Genomic DNA, 6,561 nt, shown 5'->3' on the forward strand with positions numbered 1-6,561 from the left:
GAACATTGTTTCCCTATAATTTCCCTATAATTATGTTTCATAATGTTGGGGTTCTGCTAAATCTTCACCAAAATGCCAAAAATCTCAGTTTAATTTTGCATTTATATGACTTTGTCTTCCATACAAACAAAAGATACTTTATACAAACTTCAATTTATGGAAAGAATTCAAGCTATACCTTTTCAGAGAGTCATTTTTGCAGTAAAAACTTTGTAGTCACTTCTATTATAAAGACATTAGTAAAAATTGTATTACTTTATCAAATTCTTTCCTCCTTCCAAACCATGCTGCTAAAGTAAGTTGTTCTTGATTTGAAGTTATGACTCAGTTGCTCTTTATTTTATATTATATATCTATTTTATGGGAACTTTTCCTTATATAAAATTGAGGCCACTTATTCATTCATTTACACTACATTCTACCATATGTAAAAGTCCATAGGAGAAGTTTTTTTAAGTAGGATTTTTCAATTTGTGCTATTTATAGATTTTAATTGATTTAGGAATTGAGGGCCTCATATGATTTTATGAAATAAGATTAGATCATTTTTGGGGAAGTTCTTCATCTTCATTTTCATCATTAGATTAAGGATCATCATCATTCTCACCATCATTATCATATGGGTAGTCTACTAAGGAAACCAGGCTGCTACAATGTGACCTACTCATTCTTTTAACAGAAGCATCATCATGAGATGCACAGCATTTAGAGGCTTCAGATGACTTTCTTTTGAGGTTTTCTATTTTATTTTCACTTTCGTTTGTTTCTTTAATTTTCATAAACATGTCATAATGACTTGGGAAATCATTTTCCATTGGTAAAATAGCAGCTTCTTCTGTTATTCCTCTACAACATATGTTTCCATTTACTTTTACCTTCATAACTTTGATACATCCACAACATGTTTTTGGGTAGATTACTTTATGTAAATACCTTCTTATTCAACTTTCTTCTTCTCCTCTTCATATTTAGTTTTCAACTTTTTAAAGGTCTGGACATACTCAATTGATTCAAAGCTATAAAATTTTTTTCCATGATGTTGCAATAAGAGACTTGATGTTTTCTTCTTTCACAAATTTAAAGAGTTCAACAATGGCTGAATTTAACATATTTTATTGAGTTCCATTGTGCATAAAAGCATTTGCAACTGGTTTAAAAAGAATTTCCTTTATGTAAAGATTATAAATTTCATCTTTAACGCCAATCATATTTCTCATAAACCGGACACCACTCAAAATTAGAAAGGTGTGCTTTAACTCATCAGCACCAAGATTCTGCTGAGTACGTTGTTACTCAAAATAAGACATTATATATACCTCGAGTGGCATTGTATACAAAGTGTGGATATTTCTAAAGCTGCTCCAAGCAACTGTGGATTTTGATAATCATCAGGGTAGATGTTAGCCTAATATAATCACTGCCATTTTCTACTGTGGTGGACAAAATCGGTTCTATAAGGTTATTCATGCAACATTTATAAAAGAAATTCAGAAATGTTCTTCTTTCAGATCCCTCATATGTAACATACATATTTTCTGGATCAAGAAGAACATGCAGAACTGTTTTCAAAATGGAGCTTTGTGAAAATTCAGGATCAAAATAACAGGTCATTTTTTCAATCATTATATCAGTGATAAGGTCATCATTATCTTCACTTTCCTGAGTTTCTTCCAGTGAATAAGCTTAGACTAGGCGTGGACTATATTTTACTAAATAAGCAAATATTGCTAGAGCAGCTACTTTTATTTGGTAATCATGCATGCATACTACAGCTTTCAGAGCACTCATGATTCAAAGCTTCAACAGTGATTTTGGTAATGCATTTTTCTTTTCAGACTGTAATATTTTAGCAAATGTACAGAATTCCTTGAATAATAATAATAATTCATATCATCTCTCATTATGTACAGTGTTATCTTTTAGCTGAGCAAAAATTTCAAGGAAAAAGTTTTCATCTTCATGCATCATGGTAATTATTTCAATTTTATTGAAAAAATCATAGCGGTAAGATCAGAAAGACAATTTATCTCAAGTATGGATAGGGTAGGCAACATAATATCATGAACATATTGCATTCTATAGGTCTGGTATACTTTTTACCTAAGTTGGGAGTGTGTTATTGGCATACATTGCTTGAATTAGTAATTTTGAATCAGGACTTTTCTGTACCACTTTGGCTGATCTAAACCATGGCCATATTCTTGGCATCCTATCACATCCATGATGAATTCATCAGAAAACATGATCTTAAACAAGCGAGTATCATTTAGAAACAGAATTCCTCTAATGATGCTATTCAAATAGAGCAAGCCTTCCATGTTACGATGTTTTTCACAGGTGTGAAACAACTGTAGCAATTTTTTAATGTAACCTTCATTTTCTAAGTCCAGCACCAGTCTTTTTTTCTGGCTTGGCATTCCATCTATGCAACAAAGTAAATTTGGAATGTTTTGAAGGGTACAGGGTCCACACTTTGACCTCTCAATCAGACTCCTGATTGGTGGCAGTTCTTCAAAACTTTCCAGATTATTAGTAAGTTCCTGTGTGATTTCTACACTTGGAGCTTTACCGTGGACTTTGCAGATACCTTCCCATATCTCTTGACAGCCATTTGGGTCCTGGAAGTATATTTCCATACTGTGGTTCTTGCCTTCAGACCAAATAATTACTTCCCCTTGATGTTTCTGAAAGGGCACATTAGGATGCATCTTATACTCCATAAACAATGGACTATTTTATTCTGGGTAAACAACTAGGCATATGTCCTGGAGCTGTTTGATGTGTTTGGATGAAATTTGTCCTGAACCTATGTCTTTCCACTGCTTGTCTTCCACCATGGCATAGACTTTATGGTATAAAGTTTATAGTCCATTTTGGTCTCTGGCATTGCCTTGCTTGGCCACATCCTTGTGTAGATCTCGGTTTTCATATTCTTCGCAGAGGTAACTATCCCTTGCTACCTTGACCAGGAATGTCACTGTGCTTGCAATTCTGAATATTATATGAGAACAGATTACTGATGGTTAAATGAAGGGCAGGGCTAAGTGAGAAACCAAAGTCATTAGAATTACTAGAGGAGAAGGCCCTGATATTTCTCAATTCTCCCTCACTGAACTATCACCAACAAATCCCCCTCCCGGGGCACTTGAGACTTTGAGCCTGCTATAGGTCTGGAAGAATCTTGTTATTCACCTAAGCGTCTACCTAAAAGAATGTGCTTATATAACAATCACTGTTAAAGGGACCTGCCTGTGCTACCTTAAAAGTGGAAGCCTAGAAAATAATATATATGCTTTCTGTGATATATTTCATTTCACAGAAGTATTTTAACTTGTAATAAGTGTGGTACTTAGGACCTTAAGCAAAAGGAAATATAGTTACCTAAGTTTTGTTCAAGTCTGTCCTTCACACTGCATGTTAATGAAAGGCTCAGGCACATAAGCACAAGTATGTCATCTACAAACAATAATCCATCCCCAGAATCAGAGAAATATAATTAGGTTTCTCTACAAAAAGTACTCTTGTTGATCTTGCATTCTTTATCATATGTCTATATATTTAGTGATCTTTTTCTGAAAGTAAAACTGTCAGCTCAATTATTCCATTCTGTTCAGCCTGAATTTTCAGCTTCTAGTGGGTAAAATATTTCATTACATATTGGCTTTTGCCTAATCTTAAAATTACTGAAAAGAATTGGGTCAAAAAGGAACTGCGTTTTAATTTTGCTAAGATTGAGAATTGAGACATATAAGTTGTTTCATTTTCTTCCTTTTTAAAAAAATTTTTTTACTGTTCTATGATGCTTTGAACTTGCTCTTCTGGCCATCAGAAGTGTAGTGTCTAACTCAAATGGAGATCCTCTACTCAACCAGAGTCCACACTGGCTATAATACTAGAGAGCAGATGGAAATCAAGAACAAAATTGTCCTCCAAAAAACTAAAAATCAAAAAACAAAGAAACAAAACAAGCCAAAGCAGAACTCAGAAATAAGTACCTAGATCAAATATCACACAAACTCAGATACTTAGACACTAGTGTAAGAACACATCCATAACATTCAGGGCAGTAGGTCAGCACCAGAGTCGAAATATCCTTCTATAGCAAATCCTTCATATTCCAACACAGCTGAAGACTAAGAATGTATTATTAAAATCAACTTTATGAAGATGATAGAGATATTTAAAGAGGAAATTAATTAATCCCTAAAATAAATCAAGGAAAACACAAAAATTGGATGGAATGAATAATTTACTCAAAGAAAGCCAGGAAAACATAAATAATTGGATAATATAAATACTCTCTCAAAAACTCAGAAAAAAGTAAAGAATTAAAGGAAATTAATAAAATAATTCAAGACCAGAAAATGAAATGGAAGTAATCAGTGAAGAACAAAAACAGGGAATTCTGGAAATGAAAGGAACTAGGAAAAAAGAAAACACAACCTACAAATGCTAGCATCACTGATACAATATAAGAGACAGAAAAGAGAACCTCAGTCATTGACATTTCATTAGAAGTAACAGATTTGTCAAAGAAAGTGTTTAATCTAAACAATTCCTGACACAAAACATCTAGAAAATTTGGGACATTATGAAAAGACCAAATGGAAAAAAAAAGAATAAAGGGAGAAGAAGATTCAGAGCTGTAAGGTCAAGAAATATTTTTGATCAAGTCATAGATTTTCCTAACCTAAAGTAAGACATGCCTATAAAGGTACAAAAAGTTTGCACAATACAAATCAAACAGAACCAAAAAACAAAAACCTTCTTACAAATAATAATCAAAACAAAAAATTTACAGAACCAAGACACAATATTCCAAGCAGCAAAGGACAAAGGCCAGGAGACATACAAAGGTAGCTGTGTTGGAAGTACACACAACACCTTAACAGAGACTTGGAAAGCTAAAAGGGCCAAGACAGATAACTTGAATGTTCTAAAAAATAAAAATAAAAAACCACATAAGCCAAATTAAACTACTATACCCAGAAAATCTCTCAATCAACATAGAAGGAGAAAAGAAGTCATTTCAAGACACATACAAACTCAAGCAATAGCTATCAAAAAAACAGTACTACAAAAATACTAGATGGAAAACTACAACTGAAGAATCATAACTATTTCCAAGAAAAACAGGGAATAAGTAATTCAATATCACCAAAACAATTTCTCTCTCTCTCTTTCTCTCTTTCTCTTTCTCTCAATCTCTCTCTCTCTCTCTCTCTCTCTCTCTCTCTCTCTCTCATACACACACACACACACACACACACACACACACACACACACACACACTTTAATACCACTAACATAAAAATAACAGCAAATGACAATCACTGGTCATTAATGTCACTCAAAATCAATAGACTTAATTCTTCAGTAAGAAGACACAGGATCACAGAGTAGATGCAAAAAATACTATCCATCATTCTGTTACATATAGGAAACATACTCAGCCATACCAAAAGGCATCACCTAAGAGCAAAGGGCTGGAATAAAGATATCCAAGTGAATGAACCCAAGAAGCAGGCTGTAATAATGATTATACTATCCAATATAATAGATTTTCAATCAAAAGTACTCAAAGTACACTAGGAAGAACCCTTCCTATTCTTGAAAGGATAAATGTACCAAGATGATGTCTCAATTCTAAATATCAATGTCCCAAACACAATGACATCCAAATTTGTGAAAGAAATATTACTAAAGAATAAATCACACATCAAACCCTGTACAATAATTTGGGAGACTTCACCACTATCACATCCTCACTAATTCTCAGGTCATCTGGAAAAAAACTAAACAAAGAAATAACCAAATTAATAGACATATGCATCAAATGAACCTAACAGATATCTATACAATATTTTACAAAAAACAAAAAGAATATACCTTCTTCTTTGCATCTCATGGATCCTTCTCCAAAGTTATGTTTATAGTTGCTCAAAAAGCAAGCCTCAAGAGAGGCAAGAAAATTGAAATAATTAATTGTCTTATCAGATCATATGAATTAAAGCTTACCTTCAACAACAAGAGAAACACCAGAAAAACTACACACACATGGAAACTGAACAGCTCTCTACTCAATAGTCTCTGGGTCAAGAAAGAAATACTGAAAGAAATTATAGAATTTCATGAATTCAATGAAAATTAAAGAACAGCATTCCATAAATTATGGGACACAATTAAAATCATGCTAAGAGGCAATTTAGTGTATTAACTACCTCCATAAAGAAATTACAAAGTTCTCATGCCAGCAATGTAAAAGTATACCTTAATGCTCTTGAAACATAAGAAGCAACCACTCCAAAGAAGAATACAATCGCTTCTCGGCCTTTTGGCTAAGATCAAGTGTAGAAGAATACAATGGAGAAAATAATCAAAATCAGTACTGATATCAATCAGTTAGACACAAGGAAAACAATACAAAGAATCAATGAAACCAAGAGCTGGTTCTAAGAGAAAATCAGTAAGATACATAAACACTTAGCCAAACTAAACATAAGAGAGAGATAAACTATATAATTAAACAAATCAGAAATGAAAATGTAGATATTACAACAG

The 6,561-nt window shown here is 33.0% G+C and overlaps 1 pseudogene; it reads right to left on the bottom strand.

The window, feature by feature from the left end:
• Positions 1-542: 542 nt before the first annotated feature.
• On the bottom strand, positions 543-2,905 carry Ppp4r3c-ps1 (protein phosphatase 4 regulatory subunit 3C, pseudogene 1; annotated as a pseudogene).
• Between the last annotated feature and the right edge of the window lie 3,656 nt (positions 2,906-6,561).

The sequence above is a fragment of the Rattus norvegicus genome, chromosome X, assembly GCF_036323735.1.
Source record: "Rattus norvegicus strain BN/NHsdMcwi chromosome X, GRCr8, whole genome shotgun sequence".
Lineage (NCBI taxonomy): Eukaryota > Metazoa > Chordata > Mammalia > Rodentia > Muridae > Rattus > Rattus norvegicus.